This window comes from Schistocerca gregaria, chromosome 4 (genome assembly GCF_023897955.1).
Source record: "Schistocerca gregaria isolate iqSchGreg1 chromosome 4, iqSchGreg1.2, whole genome shotgun sequence".
Lineage (NCBI taxonomy): Eukaryota > Metazoa > Arthropoda > Insecta > Orthoptera > Acrididae > Schistocerca > Schistocerca gregaria.
The window spans coordinates 144902476-144927831 of NC_064923.1; positions in this window are offsets into that span (position 1 = coordinate 144902476).

The following is a 25356-nucleotide window of genomic DNA, read 5'->3' on the forward strand; positions in this document are numbered from 1 at the left end:
AAGCCGTTCCACAGGACTACATCCAGCATCTCTACCATCGTCTCCATGGGAGAATAGCAGCCTGCATTGCTGCGAAAGGTGGATATACACTGTACTAGTGCCGACATTGTGCATGCTCTGTTGCCTGTGTCTATGTGCCTGTGGTTCTGTCAGTGTGATCATGTGATGTATCTGACCCCAGGAATGTGTCAATAAAGTTTCCCCTTCCTGGGACAATGAATTTACGGTGTTCTTATTTCAATTCCAGGAGTGTATTCTTGCTGATTGTGAATGTCTCTTTGTAATCTCACAACATTATTTTCCTCTGTGGCTGGCTATATTTTACATTTTTTCATCGCAGATATTAACATATTTCGTAATTACATTATGAGTATACAATTATTACAATCATAAATACGTCGAGAATATTTTTACAGAAAGTATTACAATAATAACCGACTTCCTTTACACAAAATTAAATAACATTTTTTGTTAAACAATTGCAGTACATACGAATTGCTTCATAGCTGCGTACATAGTACAATTAAATGTCATTTCATTTTATTAATAGTGTGTGTGCTTACAGTATCCAGCGTTTCATGTGAACAGAGATGATACTCAGTACAAGCCAATTAGGGCTGTGTTGTGGGTGGTCGAACGCTTCCCATCGAAAAGGCTGCAGGAGCGTCTTCAATGCCCTTTCAGAGTGCGACTGAGAATTGCCATGAAGAAGGAAGTGCATGGCAGTTGTGTTGGGTGGGCTGCATTCATTAAGGCGAAGTCTCTCAGCGGGTCCTCCTACTTAGCGGGAGACATCGTTGTTCTAGGAACCTTTACTCGCTCACAGTGCCCTCACAACTCAAAAGAGCGTCTTGATGCGAACGACGGTCATACTAGAGACACTACCCAACAACTCTGTGCAAAGCTTCATCGGGTTTTCACTGTGGTGTCCATTTAGCGACCGATCTGAACTAGCTTTCTGGACAACCCTCGTAGTTACTGAAGGATGGCCTTTCGGTTAAAAAAACTGAAAGATAAGTCACCGTCGCTCTAGCTGAAGAGAAAACCATACGGACGTGATAATAACATGTCGAAAGCAATAATGAAGTAAACCAACACAGAAGAAACCAATTCCACTTTAGTACTGCCAAATCATATTTTTCAGAGCAATCTCTGGTTTCTTTTTAATGCTGTTTAGCCGTCAAACGAGTAGATCTTATCAGTATGAAACAGTAGGGAGACTTCTGCCACAGTGATCTGCAGATGCTCGTTGCCAACTGTACAGTGTACTAATAATCTGTGGTGACTTCCTTGTCGTCTGTTTTGTTGCTTTGCTGTGCTGGCATGGTAGAGACGGTTGCTGGCCCATCGTGGGGGTATCTTCGACGTCACTTCGGAAAGGGAAGCCGGTTATCAGCATCTCATGGAAATTCAAAATGCAAGATTCTGTTGCCTGCACTGCGTACTTACAGTGCAAGGAGGTGGAGTTCATTGGACGCTTCCCCTCCCCCCCCCCCCCCCACCCTCCCCACAGCACACAGCACAGAATATCAACTTTCACCTGCGCAACCGCCGCTCGAGAAACGCTAGAAAAATGCCAAGTTACTGCACTAGAGTACTACTTCCAATAAATGGTATAATTTCACAGTTAACTGTAATGTCCAGCAGATTTCAAATTAAAAAAATAAATATACAGTAATTCTTATTTCTGTCTACTATTGATGAGCGATGGGGCCAGTGTGAATCCGAAATTTTATTGTTTTTAGGTATTTTGACATTTAAGAACAGTCGCTGAGTTCATTATTGAGAAAATATTTCACAGAACAATTATTGCAAAAACAAATTACACAATAAAACACGTTCTTTTATTTCGGCTTCTTCCTGGGTTCTTTTTGTAGATACATTTAGCCCATTTCATGTTGGAGAGTTGGCAACAGTAATTCCACAATTGTTACGACATCTGAGCCACAAAATGAAAGAACCGTCAGTACTACCAACTAACAACATTTACCAGAAAAAAAGTGTATTTGTAAGTCGAGTGAAATGTGTGAATGTGTGTATCGGTACACTGCGTATGCAATTGTTACGTGTCAAGGAAACAACAGATATAAATGCTTCCCTCCATGAAATATGTGTTCATCTTCTACCACTTTCAGAGGGGTAAATTGTATTGCACACATATTCGAAAGTATTTCTACATATTATATAGATTATGATATTGATTCATTGAGATTCAGCAGTTTTTACGTATATGAGTATTTCATTATCATTCAAGTCTTTTAATAATTTACTAATGCTTAAAATGCAAAAATATAATAACTGTTTCGTTAACTAAGTAGAAAAGTAACTAAAAACAAACATCAATTTTTGAGTGTGAAATTACTGCGGTCCAAGGGGTTCTCTAGATGTCGCACATCGATTTTCGAAAAACCTAGAGCCACTTGGCGCAATACAGTATCTTTCCCTTCATAATATCTATGGTATTCGTTACTTTCTTGCTGCCACAGGAAAGCTACTGCAGGCGTACGCTTCGTTTCCCCACGCTTTTAATGAGGTTAGGTTACGGGGTGGGATTGGTTGGTATTATTATTATATAATTGTAAATAGAGAGTCCCAAATAACAAAAGCAAGTGTCCGCCGTTTTTCCGAGTCAGATATTATCAACGAATAGTGTCCGAATAATTATTAAAGAATAGCAAGAGTGATTATACTACATATACAACATTTCCCTTCGTTTTCCAAACGCTTCGATGATAACAGAATCACTTTCCATTTAATCAGCAGATTCGCAGAGCATAGAAAAAGCTATTTCGTCCCACTATTCCATTGTGTGCACCTGCTCACTCAGAAAATGTAAAAGTGTCATGGGATAAAAACTACGGAATGAATCTTATAACTATGAATGATTTTCACCTCAAGTGAAAATATATGTGTGTTTTACGGTTTACGATGGTATATACATTCCACACAGTAATTTGGTTTTTGTTTGGAACGCATACCCACACACAGATAACAGGACGAAACCTGTTTCTGTAGTAACGTGTATTACTTCGTACCCTCTTGAGTGTCCAGTTACTGGGTTAAATTTTTGATTAGACCGGTTTATTGTGGTGTCACGAACAGGTATTGCATTGTAGTCTTAGGAGATGCATTTCGCTTTGAACCAGAGGAAATTAGTATCTTCACACAGATAAACTACCTAAATCAAAATTGTCTTCCGTTAGCTTCAAGTGTGTAAAAGCAGCATGTATTACTAACGAAAAGCTATTTGCTTGTGCTCAAATAGTGAATTATAGCGCCAATTTAAGTTTTGAAAGGCTGTGTTTGCAAACGTAGTAGTTTGTAGCCCCTATGTGCGATGCCTCTGAGAAAATGCTGCCCGCACACCACAGTTCTATGAGCCCGCAGTTGTCACGCACCTAGACAATTACGTACTAGATGCGGGTCTAGTTCCGCAGCCAGCTGAAACGGCAACGCATTCAACAGCTCTGTTATCTCTTGCACCCATATGTATGTGAAAATATAACGCTTGAAGGCTCACCATGATTATTCAAACTTTCGATGAGTGTAGAAGAGTGCCCCAATAATAAGCGAACAAAACTGATCAGATAAAGCATAAACGACGTCATTGTCATATAGTAACGACCTCTTGACAAAATGAAATGCAAGAGCAACTCCCAGCATGATTAAAAGGCGTCATAGCATATATCAGTATTCGCGCGCATAGCATGGGCTATGGGCTACAGTGGTCGGTCGTTAAGAAATATGTTTGTTTTCATTGAGTAAAATTACACGTTTCGATTGTCTTCATCTGGTGAAGAAGCACTGTGTAAATACATTGTGTAAACTTCATACAATGTAGGCTTTCACGGCCGGTGTTGTCTTCAGTTGAAAATTTCGGGCTGAGAGGCCGTGGTCGATGTATAAAATTTCCACCTAACGTTTCGTCCCCATCTGCGGGAGACATCCGGCAGTAGCCGGACGATCACAGAAGATGTCTCCCGCAGATGGAGACGAAACGTTAGGTGGAAATTTTATACATCTACCACGGCCTCTCAGCCCGGAAGTTTCAACTGAAGATTGTGTAAACTTGTTAAATGAACATCTAACAGTAGTCTCATCAAGGACCTTAGTGACCCTTACACTTACATACCCTCGTACATATTCTGCAATGTTGTTTGTGTTAATAACAAGAGTGAATTTAGGAAGAAAGTACAACTTACAACACGATACTAGAAGTTAATTAAATTCCATGTACAGTCGAGGACAAAACGAGCGAGAACCCTCAACTTTCGTTATGCTGATCCGCACAGCTTTAAAGTCTGCTACAAGGCAATGCGACGAAGTGCTACCAACATACTATGCACAGGCGTGAAACTGAAAAACTATCGAAACTTTGTCAGGCTGTTCTCAGTCACGTGTACGACTATATTAATTCTGATTAGTGTGTTAAACAACACGTAAATATAAGATGTAAATGAAAGAGGAAACGCTAATTAGCATGAACTGTACTAATAAAAATGAATTTTTTACACCACCACGGGACCGTATACCGCAGGAAGTGCGATACATGTCCGCTTATTAGGTCTACCTGTACTCGAGGTAAACGGGATTTAAGGGTTAGATAGACAGATAGACGGTCAAGAAACTGAGACTAGTAGCGTTCCATTTTTACCGATTTAGGTGATGAAATCCTAACAACGAAAATAGCTACAACACTTACTGAAGATGAGGGCCGCATAAATGATTCCCCCTACCTTTCATTTGAAATGTTCTAGTTGCAATCGGTACGTCAGTATATTAATCGCAACTACGCTTTCGATCGAAATCACGTTTACACGAATGCAAAGAAAATCGAATTGCCTATACACGTGGTACTTCAGATCCCATTATTAATGCCACCGCGTTTTAGAAGTGTGAGCGACCCCGTTACTAGTTAGCTTCAGAAACACTTCCGCTAATGAACGTTTTCTGGTTGAGGCGAGTCTGATGGAGAATTCGAAACATTGTAGAATACGTTTAGCAGCTATGTAGCCGTTTATTTCTTGGGCTGGTGCAGAATTATCCTACTAAATTTACTCGCTAATAACAGTACTTTGTTATTTCGATAGACATTCCAAATGGTTGTCACATAATCTGTGACATAAAGGTAAAAAATTAGTCCAGAAAGCTCTATGCAGCAGAAACTGCACATTATTTTGCCATTTTCATTGCGGAATTGCCGGCTTATTCATGTGTGGGGTAATAATAGACGACTGTTTGCTTGGGTTGTCTGCTAGCGTAGTGAAAGGTGTTTGCTACTGCATGGGAGGTCTGGTTTGTTTTCGGTTCTAATCTCGTTGGAGGCAGATAGACTATCAGTAAAGCAATTGTAAGGAATTCTCGCGCTCCCGATACGTTTTACTGCTACCTTTATTATGTACCGACGCCCTGTGGTTGTAAATATGAAAATCGTGTAGAATTTCATACATGTTACTGCCTACTTTTTCGGCTTCTGTCAATAAATGAATTGACATAAGTGTGGCACTGAACGATTTTTGACTGAATTCCGTTATGAATCTTCACGCATTGCTAAGTTTGCACACTTTCATGGTAGGTCAGCAACAGTAATCCAGTACTACTGGTCTGATCGTTGACACAGACCGTTTCGCGGGAAATTGCGCATAATATTTTGCTAATTCGTAACCATCTGGGGTACTTTGTCTTACTAAAACAGTTATGTTATCCAGATAAGCCGAAATTCATTTTTATTAGTACAGCTCATACTAATTAGCGTTTCTTCTTTTATTTATATCTTACATTTACGTGTTGTGTTTAACACACCAATCAGCGGTAATATAGTCTTAAACATGATTGCTAACAGTCTGACAAAGTTCGGATGGTTTTTCAATTTCACGACTGTTCATAGTATGTTGGTAGCACTTCATCGCCTTGCCTGTTATGCTATGTAGCAGACCTTAAAGCTGTGCGGATCAGCATAACGAAAAGGCGAGAGGTGTCGCTCGTTTTGTCCACGACTGTACATTATCCATCCGTTTCTAGGTTTCACATTGAAGTATTATTTTCGTGCAAAAGTCTACAGCAGGTCACCGACAGGCATCAGAAAGGAAATTCAAAAGCCCCAGATAAAGAAAAACAAAGTACGATCACACTTTCACAATTTATGAGAACATTTGGACTCAGTGATTCAAACTCCACCATATATATATATATATATATATTCTTTGGCAGTTCACAGACATCTGACGGACTGTGTGTAGTAACACATAGACCTTCTGTGCTGTCACACTTCCATATGACGATTGCTTAAGCCGTTGACCAGCCACCAGCAAATTGCTACAGCCACAGCAGTGCCAATTACGCCAGACCCTGGCCACTGCACCGTTCCAGATGATTCCGAGCGACATCAATACGGCGCCTTTTCCAAGAACTCAACAGGGAGAAGATAAACGCCCAGCCGAATACGTCATGCTCGGCACGGCACGGCCACGTGAAGAGCCTGCCGTGTGTCAGTTGGCGCAAGGAGTCGAACGCGCCCTTGAAGAAAAAATGGTTCAAATGGCTGTGAACGCTATGGGACCCAAAATCTGAGGTCACCAGTCCCCTAGAATTCAGAACTACTTAAACCTAAATAACCTAAGGACATCACACACATCCATGCCCATACTGAAGCGCCTAGAACCGTGCTACTACACTGGCCGGCTTGAAGATTTCGACGCGACTCTTCCAACTCCTGGTCTCGACTGGCAGGGCTCTGCCTGGTGGTCCAGTCTCGACAGTAGACAATCCACCAGCAGCCATGTGCCGCTTTCTCCCCCTTAAAACTGTTATCGGAAGTACTGATGATAGGTGAAGATGACGAACCAGAAAAGAGGGACCAACGCCATAGTTCTGTAAAAACGCCTTTCAGAAGGGAACGGAAGTGGATGATTAGAAGACTGCTGAAGATGCAACGGGGAAAGCTAGATATGTAAGTGGCAGCCTGAACCATAGCATTTCACTCGTGGGATTCCCATTCTTTTGGTTTAAGCTCTCCCTGCTTTACCATATTGTCACGGTTCAGTGCTGTTTTACACTACTGGCCATTAAAATTGCTACACCACGAAGATGACGTGCTACAGACGCGAAATTTAACCGACAGGGAGAAGATGCTGTGATATGCTAAAGATTAACTTTTCAGAGCATTCTCACAAGGTTGATAAAGTCAACCACTCGGCCGTGGCGTTCCTCCTGCCGGTTGCTCAGGCGGGAGGAGGTGGCACTCAGACGTCTTCGGATCGGGTTCTGTCCTCTCACACATAGCTTTTTATTACGGCTGGAGGATCCTCCGTTTCGTGATGCTTGTGGTGTGCACATCTCTGTCCGGCACATTTTAACAGACTGCATTTTATACCGTGATGCACAGGCAGAAGCACAAGTTGATGGGGATCTGCCTTCTGTTTTAGCTAATGATGAGACGTGTGTGTCTAGGGTTTTTAAGTATTGTCATGTGTCTGGACGCTGGCCTAAACTTTTAGGCTGGAGGTATTAGTGTATTGAAGAGTGGCTGACTCCTCCCCTTTTTTCCTTGCGGTCACCCAGCCACTTCCATCTGCTACATTGTTTTAGCTCCCTCTATCATTTACCACCTGTGTTGTCCATGTTTTACTCCTGACGCTCTGCTTCATCCCACGCTTTGGTGTGGGTGAGCACATGTTTTTCAACGATTGTTACCCATGTTTTCTGTTTCGTTTTATATTCCTGTTCTGGAATTTTTCTTGGCACCCGTCTCACTAAGTTACTGAACGGGCGCTGAAGACCTTGCTGTCGTGCGCCCAAAACCCCTCTACTACTACTACTACTACAAGGTTGGCGACGAAGGCGACACCTACAACGTACTGACATGAGGAAAGTTTCCAACCGATTTCTCATACACAAACAGCAGTTGACAGGTGTTATCTTGTGAAACGTTGTTGTGATTCCTCGTGTAAGGAGGAGAAATGGGTACCATCACGTTTCCGACATTGATAAAGGTCGGATTGTAGCCTATCACGATTACAGTTTATCGTATCACGACATTGCTGCTCGCGTTGGTCAAGATCCAACGATTTTTAGCAAAATATGGGATCGGAGGGTTAAGGATGGTAATACGTAAAGCCTTGATGGATCCCAACGGCCTCGTATCACTGGCAGTCGAGATGACAGGCATCTTATCTGCATGGCTGTAACGGATCGTGCAGCCACGTCTCGAGTCAACAAATGGGGACCTTTTGTAATACAACAACCATCTGCACGAACAGTTCGACGACGTTTGCAGCAGCATGAACTATCAGCTCGGAGACCATGGCTGCGGTTACCCTTGACGCTGCATCACAGACAGGAGCGCCTGCGATAGTGTACTCAACGACGAACCTGGGTGCACGAATGGCAAAACGTCATTTTTTTCGGATGAATCCAGGTTCTGTTTGCAGCATCATGATAGCCGCATTCGTGTTTGGTGACATCGCGGTGAACGCCACATTAGAAGCGTGTATTCGTCATCGCCATACTGCCGTATCACCCGACGGGATGGTGTGGGGTGCTATCGGTTACACTTCTCGGTCCCCTCTTGTTCGCATTGACGGCACTTTGAACAGTGGACGTTACATTTCAGATGTGTTACGACCCGTGGATCTACCCTTCATTCGATCCTGCGAAACCCTACATTTTAGCAGGATAATGCACGACCGCATGTTGCAGGTCCTGTACCGGCCTTTCTGGATACAGAAAATGTCCCACTGCTGCCCTTGCCAGCACATTCTCCATATCTCTCACCAATTGAAAGCGTCTGATCAATGAGGGCCGAGCAACTGGTTCCTCAGAGTACGCCAGTTTCTACTCTTTATGAACTGTGGTATCGTTTTGAAGCTGCATGGGGTGCTGTACTTGTACACGACATCCAAGCTCTGACTCAATGCTCAGGCGTATCAAGGCCGTTATTACGGTCTATGGTGGTTGTTCTGGGTACTGATTTCTCAGGATCTATGCACCCAAGTTGAGTGAAAATATAATCACATGTCAGTTGTGGTATAATATATTTGTCAAATAAACACCCGTTTATCATCTACATTTCTTCTTGGTGTAGCAATTTTAACCAGTAGTGTATGTTTCGTAAGGGACCGAGTGACGAAACGTTATCTCCAGTTATATGTGTCCAGTTGAGTAAAGCTGGGATCTTTGATCTAGGCACTGAATCACATCTCGTAGTATGTTGTGACTGCCATTAAAGGAGTGCGTAGAGTGTGTGGGGCTCAGGCTTACCTTGGGTAACACAAAAAAATTGTATTTTCGTAACGAAAAGCCAGAAGCGGAGAGTGAATGTTTTTGGATGAGCATAAACGACAGGAGAAACATTTATATTAGTAATTAAATGTAGGTATCTTGTAGGATTTAAGGTAACGGCTAAGCCAGAAATATTAGCAGATGCAGAAACTAGTTAGTTCGTTAAGATAGAGACAAACCGTGGTACAATTCTAATGAATGTAAGCTAGAATAAAGAGCCGCATTACGACTGTTTGGTTAGGTTTTACTGTGTTCACATCATGCAGCACTGTGTCGAAGCAGTCAAAGGGCTGAGATAACACGCGGATGCGAGACGCTTCGTTGACAGTGGCGTCGTCGGTTAAAGCACTCCACACCCCTCGCTAAGCAATTTCCTTGATCGCGGTAAACCCACCAGCAATATCCAACCGTTCGAAAGAAGTGCCATAGTGAGAAAATCTATCAGATGTTGGGTTTTTTCATGTACGACACAGATGGAGCTATTCGAGCGCCTGTAGGCGGGGAGGAATTAAGAAGAAGCAATGGGTTATTGTACAGAACAGGTGGTGCAGATATAGCGGCTGTTGCTGGTAAAATGACAGGATTATGGTGCAGCATAGGTGGCGCTGGTATTGCATCTGTAACTTGGTCAGTGGTATCGGTGAGCTTTTGAAGTGGGCTAATGGTTAACTCTCTTAAGTGGAATTAATTTAGGAATTCATAAAAGGTGAAGAGAGGAAGACAGTTCGCATGGATTCTCAAGCCTCGATGTTTCTGAATAGCGATCAAACTAAGGTTACCATGGATCTGCTATTGTTGTAAATAAACTTTTCCGAGCTGCTAAGATATAAGAATAAGGAGCAAAATGACAATGTGCAAACTGCAGAGTTCACACAGGCCATTATCGATGAACAATAGCGCAGTGCACGAACCATTCTGTTTGCGTAGGTCATTCTGTTCACCTACATTAAGACAGAATATAAATCACAGTACACGTATTTTCCATTCTAGTTGTTAACGATAAGTAGTAAGTTGTTGGTGTAAACTTGCAGTTTTCACCACTTGCGAGGACGTAGTGCCAAAGTAAAAGGATAGAATGCAAATAGATAAACAATAATAGATGTTTACTGGTCAAAGGGTGTCTCATTTTTAGGGTTCCGTGCCTCAGTCTATAAAAACGGAATCGTTATATGATAGCATTGTTGTCCGTTTGTCTGTTAAGAACCATTTTTATCGGAAATGGGTACTCGTATGAAGCTCAGGCTTGTGTCATACTTATAAGTCTACGTTCTCATGTCGATGTAAAAATTTTAAGTTTATAAGTAAATTTAATCAAAAGATATTCTTCACATATTTTGGTACTCGAAAACTTCATTCAATAATACCTCTCTAATGTGTCTCCCGTTGGCGTAGAATCATAAAATTTGGCAAGAACTAATGTTTCGCACCACAAGTAAAGGAAAAAAATGCGAAAACTGTTTATCAGTAACAATATATCACGAAAAAAGATAGTTTGTCTTTTTTTTATCCTTCTGTCTGTTGTCTGACCATATGTTATCATAGTTTTTCCCGGAAACTGGTTGGAATATCAAGTTCAAAGTCGTGTCACATACTAAGGTCTGCGTGTCTTGGCAGTGGAAAAATTTTGAGGTTCTAAAGTCAATGCAATCAAAGGAAATGTCGTTATTAGGAAATTCCTTCACCAACATCTATAGGGTACTTCCTGTTGACCTAAAATCATGAAATTTTTGATGAAACGACATTTCACACTACAAGTAAAAGAAAAAAAATGCGAGAATTGATATTTTGTAGCCTATTATCATCAGTTATCTGCTATATTAGCACGTCCTTTGCCTCTTCATTTTCTGCGACCCATTGCTTCCTTCTTAAGGATGCTGTATATTGTACCGTCCATCATGTCATGCAGTATTTGGAATCTCTTCCTTCCTTGCTTCCTTTTTCCCTCGATTCTGTAGCTATTCACACGAAAAACATACATTTTTTTATCCATATGTTTGCTAAGACCCTCTCTTTAGCAGGTTGCTGTATCAAGTTCAAATACATCTCACATACTATGATTATCTTATGGAGTAAAAAAATTTAAACTTGTAAGTAAATGCAATGAAAAGGTTCGGCCATTTGAAACTAGGAAACTTACTTATGAAAACCAATAGGACACTTTACCTTTGATTTAAAATCACAAAATATGACGAGAAGCAAGGTTTCACAGCACAAGCTAACTAAAGAATGTGAAATTTCTTAAATTGTAATTGTGTCAAGTAATAAATACTTTTTGACCATTTTACCGTACATTACATTCGTCATCCGTCAAAGATATAGTAGAGAATATTACTGCAACCAAATACAAAATGTGAGTCATTAAGTAAACAAAAAATGTTTTATTAAATCTTCTCTCTCTACATGTGAGTACATAAACTGAAGTCCCCTGTTCGCTTCTTTTTGTATGTGCAGACTAATCTGAGAAAATACTGTAGTGATTTTGACACAGTCTTGAAATTCCCGGGACCAATATCTTGCCAGTACCGATATCGATCAGTGGCCAATACTGATTAGATCCTCGATTCCCAGGATGGACCAACTATAATCTAATTACGTTTGTACGAAACCCTCAGTGGGCGAGTCCTATTTGGACTTGGTCATTTTTATTTTTTATGTTAACCCCAGATTGCTTGTACGCAAACTATGACGTAATGCTATATTTGAGATTTTGATTCGAGTTGTTGAAGGAATGTGATGTATGTAATTACGATAATGTGAAGGATAAGAACTTAGCGTGCGAGAAGCCTTCCTGATTCCCATTACCCTCCAACGATGTGAAGCGACGTAGTTGCTACCTGGACTAAAACTGAAGAAATTGCAAAGTACAAAGTGATACCGTGAGTCAAAGTGGAAATGTGGACTGTAGGTAATCGTAAATGAACCAGTATCTGTGTTTCATCAAAATTTGAGGGTGGATTTCCTTCTTAGTACAGAGGAAATTATAAAGCGTTAAGTTGTAACTGAACTTAAGAACGTGCAAATATCGTATATGTCACGCAAGCAGCCGCAGTCAACGTCCTGCTGACAGAAGCGCCTCCCGCCGTTTCCCCGCTTCTGTGTAGCCACGCCTCCGCGTGTCGACGATCTGGAACGTTCGCCAGCCTCCAGGGAGTTACTACAAACGACCTACTGCCGATTACACCAGACTCCGGACATTACCCTGTTCCAGATGGTTCCGCGTGACACCAAAACGCTACACGTTCCGCGAATTCAGCAGTTAGGAGATACATTTGCGCCGCGCTCGGCAAGGCAGGGCTTCGTACGACGCCCACCATATATCAGTCGCCGCTACGAGTCATGAATCTTTGTAGTCTTCGCCGAAGTCTTCTCTGAACTCTGCCGCCCTAGACCGCGACCCATGGGCCCTGCGATGTCCCCGTTCGGTTCAATTTACTTCACCCTAATTAGTATGTCAAAATTGCTTTATTAACAATGCTTGGCAATCGGACTCGTAAATTACCGGAGCTTCCTTTAATTGCCCATCTACTGCGTCCCCAAATTCCTAAATCCTAGCTTCAGTACTTCAATATCTGTCTGTATCTGGCTAATAGTAACTTGTACACTATCAAATCTTTCTTCACACCCATCTGCTCTTCCATTGACGTCTTGTAGGCCAGCTTTTATTCCTGCTTCTACATTTTCTTTAATAATTTAATCCGTTGACTCACTATCCATTTTCTCAATGTTTTTATTTGATTGTTGCTGAAAGTCTTCATATGTTAGCTCTGCCATTTCACATATATTTTCGTGTATAGGCCGGCCGCGGTGGTCTCGCGGTTCTAGGCGCTGCAGTCCGGAAGCGTGGGACTGCTACGGTCGCAGGTTCGAATCCTGCCTCGGGCATCGATGTGTGTGATGTCCATAGGTTAGTTAGGTTTAAGTAGTTCTAAGTTCTAGGGGACTGATGACCTAAGATGTTAAGTCCCATAGTGCTCAGAGCCATTTGAACCATTTTTTTCGTGTATATTTCCACATATATTTTGGTTTGCTGATCTATTTAGTGATTCTTGAAGTTCTTTTCTTTCAGACACTACCTCTGTTCTTAATGTCTACGACGACTGACTTACTTCTGCCTGCATTAAAAAACTCATTGGTCATCAAACTTCTTTCTTTCAGATATCGATTCTGTTCTTACTGCTTGATAGACTCACTTAACCCCAGTAATATACTCTCAAGTCTATTGTTATTACCACCTTATACACTCCTGTCTCCATTTTTACTTTACCATAAACTATTGGGTACCTAACTATACTTTCCAATCCTCACTGATCCAAACGCACCATTTCTTGCTTAAGAGTCACATGCGGATGCACAACTGTTCCTTCCGAACTTCCTTGATCAACGTCAATCAGTTCCTGCTTCCCTGTCACGTGATCTGTAGCCTCAGCCTCAAACGAACTGTCTCCCACATTACTTATGTTCGCATTGGCGCCAGCTGTGTCCATATTCTCTACGTCACTAAATAATTTTTGGTCCTCTACATAAGTCTCCTTGTCGGCCATCTTGAAAACTGATTTTAATTTTACCCTCAAAACTGAACAATTGCAAGGCCCTTTCACACTTTCACCAGTTGCGATTTTGCGTGTGAAATGGTCCGGAAATTGTTGCTATATGCCATGTCCCGTTCGGTTCAATTTATTTTATCCTAATTAGGATGTAATAATTGCTTTATGAACCGTGTGTGGCAATAGGACTCATATATTACGGGGGACAGTCGTGTGCAGTAGGTGCTCAGCTATGTGATGGCTGATAACTGTCTCTCGTTTGTGAGAGTTTGCAATATATCCCACGAATTAGTTTAAATGCTAGTAAACATATGTTAACAACAATTGATCGTAGAGCAAACCTAGTAGCTTTAATGTTAACCGCCTTTGAGAAGACGATTGTACAAGATATTCATTCTACATGTAGCACTTAAATTCGCAGGACTTAATAATATAATGTTAATGAGTGTAAATAACACAACACTTTTCGCCAAAATTAACATAATAAACTTTTAACGAGTAACGTGATATATATTGTTGGTACTCCTCTGCTGTAGTGTAAAATATTTGACGTTAATATTATAAAAATATATCGGACAACGTAAGAAAAAGTTTCAGTGACTTAGCAATGTATAACCAGAAATTCCGTTATAGGTCTCTGTTACTACCTGCAGCTGACCTTAAGCAACACATGCTCAGATTTCGTCACATGCCACTGGTTTCGATTTGCTAAGTACACAAGCCACCAAAATTTTCTGAACAAAAGAAGTAGGAATTTCACTTTACCCTGTGTTTCTACTTCTCAACAATATCAGCGACACACACCATCCGTTACGGAATTTTCCTGGTTTATAATTTATATACGAAATCTCAGTGTAGGTCGGCAAACGTTTTTGTATTCAAATAAATACCAGCTTTTATCACTGTTAAAATCTTTGGTTTAAATCATTGAAACTAAAAGGATGGTGATTTTAAGTACATAAATAAACACATAAGATAAGCCTTTACTTTATAAATAACCAGTATATTATTACATTTTAATAAACATTTTTGGAACAGTGATCAAAAATTTTTAGAAAATTTTCTTTCAAAAATTCAGTCTTCATCACACTAAGTATGCTTCACCTACGTTCTTGAAGCATACGTGGTGTGATCAAGACTCAATTTTTGAAATAAATTTTTTTATATTATTACTTCCCTACTCGAAGTCCGCTTTACGTTGTAGCACAAACAAAAGAGGTCAGTTACATTTTGTAACACAGACCCAAATAACACTGTTGTACTTCACGTGATGACGAGCTGAGTCCAAGACTTTTTAACAACTGCTATTGAAATGTGAAAGTGACAGCTTACTGTCTGCAGCTCTGAATGCTACAAGATCCTCAGTTGTACAGGTAGCCAGCAATACGTCACTTCCAGCTTGCGCAGCCATATGGTTCAAAATACAACTGGCTTTATACTTCACAATAAGTCAGAGCAAATCTCTTCTTCCGAAGACTTTCTCTGCACTTTTCCTAAAATAGAAGCACCATTCAGCAGTCACCCGAGGATAATTTCACCAGTGCTCCATTTTCACCATACAGACACATTGTGTTCACACTGCTACTGATTACTTACGGCCGGTCTTTATGACCGAGCGGTTCTAGGCGCTTCAGTCCGGAACTGCGGTGCTTCTACGGTCGCTGGTTCGAATCCTGCCTAGGGCATGCATGTGTGTGATGTCCTTAGGTTTGTTAGTTTTAATTAGTTGTAAGTCTAAGGAACTGATGACCTCAGATGTTAAGTCCCATGGTGCTTAGAGGCATTCGAACCATTTTGATTACTTACCTGTTAGATAATCTTTGATCCAAAGCAATCTCTTTTCAAAGACGGTGGGTTACCGCCGCTCAGATTAATATGAGGAAATTCACTTGGCAATTATTCCTTATTTCTAAAGCCATGACTATTAATAATAAACAATAAATAATTTTAGAGTCCTTTTAACACTAAGCTTATTGACAAAATAAGCAGAGCTTAGTTGTTTCTTATCATTGTTTAGTAAATGTGTAACTTATTTGTTTGCCATTTCTGCCACGAGGTAGCAGTACGTGACGAAGATTCGTAACACACCCGTTTTTACAACCAGATTGCGTCATTGCAACCGCTAGACGGGATGAGCGACTGCATTAGGCTAGAGTGCCTATATAGGAAGAGAGTGGCCAATCGGCCCGTGGCCGACAATTTTTTACAAGATTGCGCGCGGCACGTGTAATTAGGTAGCGACCCAAGCAGAAAGCAAACAACTTCACGAGTAAATTAAGGCATGTGTTTGACGCATGAGACCATAGAAGATCTCCCAGTTTAATACTCGGTACATGATTAAAACGAAAGCCATTCGTAGATGCTTATATAGGCCTAATAAATTTGTGAGCAAATGGAAGTATTGTGAAGCAGTGGGTACGCCTGCCGAATTTCAACAGCTGTATTTCATGATGATGTATAAACATTGACAACTGATTAATAAGAAAAAGAAGTTTCATTTAATGTATCGCAGAGAACATGATACTATTTCTGATTTTTTCGTGCGGATATTCGTCGCTGAAATTGGTAAACTCTTGTCTCTTTCCGCCCCAAGATAATGCATTTTAAGTGTGGGTCGATCTTATAGCATTTTCTTATGCTGGCAAAACACGTCATTCTGTACACACTTTTAGGAACTCTGTACCAGAGAAAATGGGAAAAATATCAATACTTAGGTACTCTACTGAAATAGCAGAAAGTGGTTCAAAATAGGTAACTGAATAGCCACACGATAATTATAATTTACAGGAATGTGAACAACCAAGACTAGAGAGACAAGTGCGAGACGCCAGTATGAAGTACGTAGACTTAAGGTTCCGTAAACACGTTATAACACATCGAGTAACTCAAGAACCGTTAAAAGTCTGGAAACTAACGTTTAAAAGAAACATGGAGTGAGCAAGATTCCAACTCACGACCTTCAGATTACAACGAGCATCATACATCCGTCTTCACTTCGGTTTTTGCACCCAACAGCGGAGCAACCACGCTTTCCCCTTGCCGGTCCTTAATGATTTTGTAATTCATATTATTAGTGACACTCAGTAAACCACTTCAAATAAAAATTTTTCCTCTAACATTCTAGAAGCATTGTCACAGATCCGAGCAACAGAGTGACTGTAAGGTAATTTACGCAAATAGAATCGACAGAGAACATGCAAACATACTTCAATACCTACCGTATTACAACCTGTACATAATTGTACATTGGAATTGGCGTTCGAAGCTTTGAAGAGAACCAATAGTCAGCGTCAGTTTGGTAAAAACATGGCAACCTCGGTTCTCAGCCAATCAGCGACGCTATCACCATTGGCCACTCTCTCCCTCTATACAGCCTCTCTGCATTAGGCGTCTCATAAAGGGCCTCTCTCAGTGCCAGCGGACTACTGCTGCAGTAGTGCCAGCTGTTACTTTTCAAAGTTATCATGTATAAGACGAACAATTTACCTGATCTAAATTTTGTAATTCTGTTAATAAAAGATATTGTTTAGTGTTGCAATAATATCTGTATAGTTATAACCTCTGCCTGACTGCCCAGTGCGGGAACCAACACTGCGCCAACCAGTTGGCACTGCTCTCCAGCCGTCGGTCCTGATTTCGACCCTGGGCAGCGGCTTCACCGCGCTCTCGAATTCCGTGTGCTACCGCAAAATGCTACAGGTCACTCCCTGACTCCGACCCGCAGCCGCATCTTAGCCACGTGCTGTGTCGGCATTCTTCTGTGTAAGCAGCTTCCATTTCTGCGGCTCGCCCAATGCTACAGCCCCATATTATGAAGAGGGACAATCACTCCTGTGAGTTGGCTGGAGTGATCATTATTGTTGAGCTCATCCTCATGCCTGTCCACAACCTCTTCCGACTAGCTACATGGTGCAGTCCGAGCTGTATAAATTAGTACAGAATAACAATCCGCCCATACGATCTCCGGCGGAGAACCGCATCCGACCGTTGTGACCGCGCAGCTGCTACGGTAGCAGGTTCGAAACCTGCCTCGGGCATGGTTGTGTGTCACGTCCTTAGGTTAGCTAGGTTTAAGTAGTTCTAAGTTCTAGGGGAGTGATGACCACAGATGTCAAGTCCCATAGTGCTCAGAGCCATTTGAACCGTTTTTCGGGAACCACACGCTCACCTCACCTACCGGTATCTTTGTCTTTCCCCATAACAAATAGCTGAAGAGCGGCTGTTCTGGAATAACTGCCCTGTTTTCTTTATATAATGCACACTGCACGACATAAGAAATGATGCACGACTAAGGCGTTAAGCAAAATTGTTCAAATGGGTCTGAGCACTATGTGACTTAACTTCTGAGGTCATCAGTCGCCTAGAACTTAAAACTAATTAAACCTAACTAACCTAAGGACATCACACACATCCATGCCCGAGGCAGGATTCGAACCTGCGACCGTAGCGGTCTGTCGGCTCCGAACTGTAGCGCCTAGAACCGCAAGGCCACTCCGGCCGGCCAACAAAATTGTCACAAGCTGATATTTTTAGTCATAGAGGTATCGATAGGAAATGCTAATTTGTAAACATTGGCGGCTTACGGATTAATGTTTGACGCTGCAGTGCAATTTCACCGCGCAACTGTCAAGGATAGTAAGAAGGAGACATGTCGACTCCAGGGAATTAAGTTTTTGATAATTTTATCCCGTGTACTGAACTGGACAGTAACTATCCCTCGCAGACAGGCGCATGAACAGTATACGCAGATGTCAGCAATGTGATCGGACGTTTAGCTAGGGCTCAAAGAAGCCACTCTGAGTAATCAGCGAATCGCTCGACATTTGAAAAGGAGCGATACCACTATTCGATGAAGCTCCCAGGAATGGGTCACCCATGGCCAAAGACAGCGTCGGCAAGTAAGTGGTCGGCCCAGTGAGAACAAAATTTGAAGAACGAGAAATCGTGAGAGACGCACTCAGAGCTCCGAAGTCATCATTATCATCGATACGAAGTGCAACTGGAGCTTCAGTGGCCCAGCGACCGTTGATAGGCGGTTCACATAGAGGGGCTGAGCTCACGGCCCAACAAACCGTTTACAGTGGTTTTGGGCACTTCCGCCTGTAATCTCACTGACTACAGTAGAAATGGCTTCCGTGATGAGTCACACTTCTAACTGTTCAGCGATGACCAATAATGGCGTGTGTGGAGATGCCCTGGACAGAGGTTGGATACTAGCCTGATTGTCCCCCTCCATACAGCCCGACAACCAGAAATTATTGTCAGGGGTGGCATTTCATTCCACAGCACGATCTCTTTACTTGTCATCCGCGGGACCCTTATGGCACAACGATACATCGTCGATTTTCTACGCCCCGTTTTGTTACCTTCCATGGCAAGCCTTCTCGGCCCTACTTTTCAGCAAGATAGTGCCCGCCCACACACGACGAGAGTTTCTACTGCTTGTCTCCGTGCTTGGCTAGCAATGGCACTGGATCTCTGCCCAATTGAGAACGTTCGGACCATTATGGGCAGGGCCCTACAACCCGCTCGGTATTTTGTTTATCTAACGCGGCAATGGGACAGAAATCGGCACGATGTTCCTCAGGAGGACATTCAACCACTAAATCAGTCTATGCCAAGCTGAATAACTGCTTGCATAAGGACCAGAGATGGACCAAAGCACAATTTTCTTCTCAGTTTGTAAAGCTCTTTGTCTTGAATCAATCATAATGTACGATGGTCGTTCAATACGTAGCGTCCCACATTTTGATTCTCAGAAGGTATTTATTGTTAAGAGTCAGAATTTGGTGACAATATACACTCCTGGAATTTGAAATAAGAGCACCGTGAATTCATTGTCCCACGAAGGGGAAACTTTATTGACACATTCCTGGGGTCAGATACATCACATGATCACACTGACAGAACCACAGGCACATAGTCACAGGCAACAGAGCAGGCACAATGTCGGCACTAGTACAGTGTATATCCACCTTTCGCAGCAATGCAGGCTGCTATTCTCCCATGGAGACGATCGTAGAGATGCTGGATGTAGTCCTGTGGAACGGCTTGCCATGTCATTTGCACCTGGCGCCTCAGTTGGACCAGCGTTCGTGCTGGACGTGCAGACCGCGTGAGACGACGCTGCATCCAGTCCCAAACATGCTCGATGGGGGACAGATCCGGAGATCTTGCTGGCCAGGGTAGTTGACTTACACCTTCTAGAGCACGTTGGGTGGCACGGGATACATGAGGACGTGCATTGTCCTGTTGGAACAGCAAGTTCCCTTGCCTGTCTAGGAATGGTAGAACGATGGGTTCGATGACGGTTTGGATGTACCGTGCGCTATTCAGTGTCCCCTCGACGATCACCAGAGGTGTACGGCCAGTGTAGGAGATCGCTACCCACACCATGATGCCGGGTGTTGGCCCTGTGTGCCTCGATCGTATGCAGTCCTGATTGTGGCGCTCACCTGCACGGCGCCAAACACGCATACGACCATCATTGGCACCAAGGCAGAAGCGACTCTCATCGCTGAAGACGACACGTCTCCATTCGTCCCTCCATTCACGCCTGCGCGACACCACTGGAGGCGGGCTGCACGATGTTGGGGCGTGAGCGGAAGACGGCCTAATGGTGTGCGGGACCGTAGCCCAGCTTCATGGAGACGGTTGCGAATGGTCCTCGCCGATACCCCAGGAGCAACAGTGTCCCTAATTTGCTGGGAAGTGGCGGTGCGGTCCCCTACGGCACTGCGTAGGATCCTACGGTCTTGGCGTGCATCTGTGCGTCGCTGCGGTCCGGTCACAGGTCGAGGGGCACATGCACCTTCCGCCGACCACTGGCGACAACATCGATGTACTGTGGAGACCTCACACCCCACGTGTTGAGCAATTCGGCGGTATGTCCACCCGGCCTCCCGCATGCCCACTATACGCCCTCGCTCAAAGTCCGTCAACTGCACATACGGTTCACGTCCACGCTGTCGCGGCATGCTACCAGTGTTAAAGACTGCGATGGAGCTCCGTATGCCACGGCAAAGTGGCTGACACTGACGGCGGCGGTGCACAAATGATGCGCAGCTAGCGCCATCCGACGGCCAACACCGCGGTTCCTGATTTGTCCGCTGTGCCGTGTGTGTGATCATTGCTTGTACAGCCCTCTCGCAGTGTCCGTAGCAAGTATGGTGGGTCTGACACACCGGTGTCAATGTGTTCTTTTTTCCATTTCCAGGAGTGTACATCAACAAGTCCCGCCCATGTCCTATTTTTCTACGTAGTCTCCATCACGCTCTATGGCCGTCGCCAACGTTGTGGAAGAGCATGTATTCCATGCTGGCAAAAGTTCTTATCCTGTAGGCGTAGCCAAGTTTTCACTGCATGACTGACACTCTCGTCATCCTCAAAGTGTGTCCCCGCGGAGAAACTTTTAGTGGCCCAAAGGGATGGAAGTCCGAGGGTGCCACGTATGCATTGTAGGGCGGATGTGTCTCGATCATTGCAGACACTCTTCCAATGCTGGCCGACAGGTGCAGAGTAAATTTTCGACTTGTGATGCGCTGGTCGGCACGAATAACGGCATCCGCAAGACTCAGCCATGCCCGAAGCAGTGGCTGTGATAGGACGTCCCGAGCGTGGCTGATCATGGAGCTCTGTTTCTGCCAGCCATACACGTATCGACTACAGCTTCGCCATACACCGCACAAAAACCTTTATGGCTGTTCACCATGGTTTCTTTTTCTGCACTCAAGAATTCAATAACAGCACGCTGCTTGTAACATGAGTCGTATGTAGACGCCATTTTGACACAATACTACGGCTGTGCCGTCTTCCAGACTTGTTCCAAGCTTCTCAGGAGCACAGAACAAACATGAGATGTGAAGCACCAACAACGACGTTTGTCTATGCATATTAATGGCTTTTTAAAAGTATTTGGGGCAGTACTTACTGAACGACTCTCGACATCATGTCTTCTGGTTTCCGTCACAATCGAACAATACCCTGGTGATGCCTCGTTCTTTTTCTGTTTTATATCGTGATTTAAAAGTGCAATTAGATTAGTACAAGTCATACTTTTGTAGTAGGCTAAGACAAAAGTAGCCCACAAAGGCTGTTTTATTATTGTATTCAGCTTCATTGATCTATGCGCTTTTTTTGCGTACTTCAGTGCTATTAATATTGTTGAGTTGTTGTCCTTTATTTATACATTCTGTTGGAGACTTTCATCTGAGTAGCGTTATACTATTACTCTCCTATCCTGTACTTCTATGTGTGGGTTTCATCATGTCAGTTGTGACTCAGTTGAAGATCTGGGCTTCATTTCACCCTTTATCTAGGAAAATAAATCTGATGCTTTGTGATATCATCCGATCAGGAAGCTATTAGGCAAGTTCATACTTCTGGCGGTACTTAGGTGAAAGCAGCAGAGACAAATAGATGGTACTCCACGAGCTAGCTGTCTTTAGCCACTTATATCAAGTACAATGACTGTTATTGATTGTGTCAGTTACATAATCACGCCTTAACCACATGTTTGTCACTACTATCATTGCTAAGACTCACATTTAGAAGCAAGTAGTGAGAACAACCACATTTAAGTAACTGCTGAAGCACTGTCAACTTCCTGCCACAGTACTCAACCTACTGTATTTTTTATTTTCTTCATCTCTTATTATTATAGTGAGTTCTTCACCAACTTAAGTCCCATTTATATCAGTAAGGTGTTAATTAAAGTTTACGTTTTGACTAGTACCGTCTGATGCCGGCGATTGTTGTTGTTGTTTTCCTTCTAGCACAGACTGTATATGTTTTATATTATTACCTCTGTATGATTTTTTGAGATAATAACTGATGCTTTTATTGTTGTTTAGTCTGTAAGCATAAACAGTCTTAAAGAAAATCTTTCATCGTAATAGGTAGTCTGTGAAGGATTCATGATTTGATACACGAGAGGGCTTAATGATCCTAAACGAATACACTGGAAATATAATTCAAAGACAAGTTTATTTTTACGGTCTCAGTAAGTTTAATGACCTCCTTACAGAATCGAAGCTAACCGCCAATCACTTGTGTCCTTCAACCGAGGCTGTAAAAATCTTCCCTCCGAATGTCGAGTACGGCTTCTTAACGTGAAATTTCGTCCGTTGTCGAAATGTTCACATGGAATCTTAGCAATTTAGAGAAAACGATTTTTATATAACACCAAGAAATGTTGCTATGTTCACCCAGTTTTTATCCCAACTATCATTAGGAGGCAACATAAAATTGTTGGATTAGTATATATGGCACCATTCTCAGTATGGCGTCATTATTAAATTTTGGATTAGACCGATTTTTCATTAACTTTTTTTTTCTAACGACACCATAGTAAGGCCGATGCCATGTAGGCTGATGCAACGATTTTACATTGCTCATCATAATCGTTGCGATATAAAAGAACTGAAAATAAAGATTTGTCTTACCAGAAGCTCTTTATGTTAGATAAAAGAAATATTTTATTTACGTTTTTACTAGTTAGTTATGAGGATCCGCCAACATAAATACAGACGAAGGGGCTAGAAACCACACTTGAAAGATTGTTCAAATTCGCCTCCGCATCCCTCGCTTCCGTTTCTGATGATGGACAATGCGTCCCACAAAGGCGCTTCTTCTGGTTAGGGAACAGAAAAACGTCACGTTAGGCTAAATCCGGGATTTCCATACTAAGCTTTGCTGCTTGCTCTCCGGGTCAAAAGTATGCAGCCAACTATCATCACATTAGAAGGAAACTTCGCTGCATAGGATTAGCCGAGCGGTATAAAGCGCTGCAGTCATTGACTCTGTGGCTGGTCCCAGCGGAGGTTCGAGTACACCCTCGGGCATGGCTGTGTGTGTTTGTCCTTAGGATAATTTAGGTTAAGTAATGTGTAAGCTTAGGGACTCATGACCTTAGCAGTTCAGTACCATAAGATTTCACACACATTTGAACAGAAGGAAACTTCGTATCTTCCTCTAATATCAACTTCAACTGAAAGCTGACCTACCGGCGAATTTCCATTTATTCGGGAATCAGCAGTGTTGTGACCCACAGCTCAATAACAAATTTCTTTCTTTTCTATCATCAACTTGTGGGTGACGCCCAATTAAATTTTCAATATTTTAAAAGTCTCCCGCAATGACAGCAGCGGCGTCGGTGTTTTCTTCCGTAAGAGCAGTAACTGGAACCACGGGTCTACTGATTGGCCCCTCTTTGAACAATCTAGATCATCCTCCAGCTGCGCCCCAGGGAAAAACACTCTCCGTAGTCCTCCTGCAATATTGCACAGAAGTCAAATTAATATTTGTTGAAACGAAAGCAGAATTTCAAAACCACTTGTTGTTCATCGCACGCCATCTCCACTGTTGCGGTAGGCGACAATGACCATGTCATAGCTTGCCCTCCTCTCAGGGTTGGGAACCAAGAGTGGCAATGACGAAATTAGTACGGCGTCATAGGAATCTGTGTGCAAGTGACAGTGTACTCACCTTCATGCTCCAAAACGCCGCGCATGAAAATGGGATGGTGCAGTGCTCGTACCTCGGCTTCTGCCGGCGATAGAGAGATATGGTCAAGTTCTTGCATAGTGCTTGGGCTGGAGACCATTTTTATACCAAAAGTGTCACTCCCCTACAGAACATTGTCCTACTGTGGACTTCCTCCTGCTAAGGCAAGGCGATATAATCGGTTAATTCTTTTTGCATTTGAGGTCTTGATGGGACTTACGAAGGCATCAATAGTTCATAGGTGGTTCCTCGTAAAACCCAGAGTTTTACTATATTTTCCCTGTCACCAAAACCTAGCGAGAATTCCAACATGCTATGCACAGCATGTGGCTGAAAGTTTTACGATATATTCCTTAAATTCCGGTCTCGAGCTACCTTGAAAATTTTCTGTGTATATTTACCCGTTTCCATGACGCAAGGGTTTCAAAGTTACCGTACTTGTACACATAAAGTATACTCCGGAGTATCGACAAGCGCTGGCACAAAGATGAAGAACGCAAGACCAGAGAAGGCTGTGAAACGACGTCAGCCAGTAGCTCGCTGACTAGGTCGTCACCACGACAGGAGCCGTCTCTACAAGAAGAGAATATAAGCGCCGCTCCTGCCAGCCTCGGCGGTCCTATGTTACCGTCCATAGCACGGATTCCTACGCCTTCTACCCCTCCGCCACTGTGCCCCAAGGTTCCGTACTCTCCCCTCTTCTCTATCTTCTATATACGGCGGACATGCCGCCGCCTTCGTCCCTCGTCCACCTTCTCCAGTGCGCCGATGACACTGCCTTCCTTGCCCTCGCCCCCACCCTACAACGCTCCCAACACTTTCTCCAATCTCTTCTTAACCGGTTCACCACTTTGTGTAACGTCAATCCTTCCAAGACCTGGGCGATTATTGTAGGCAAAACCACACCTTCCTTCCGTCTCCTCGACTTCTCTATCACCATTTGTGGCCGTCCTATCACATTCACCCCCACCCACAAGTACCTTGGCGTCACCCACGACCGTCGCCTCTCCTGAACCCCCCCATCTCCCAA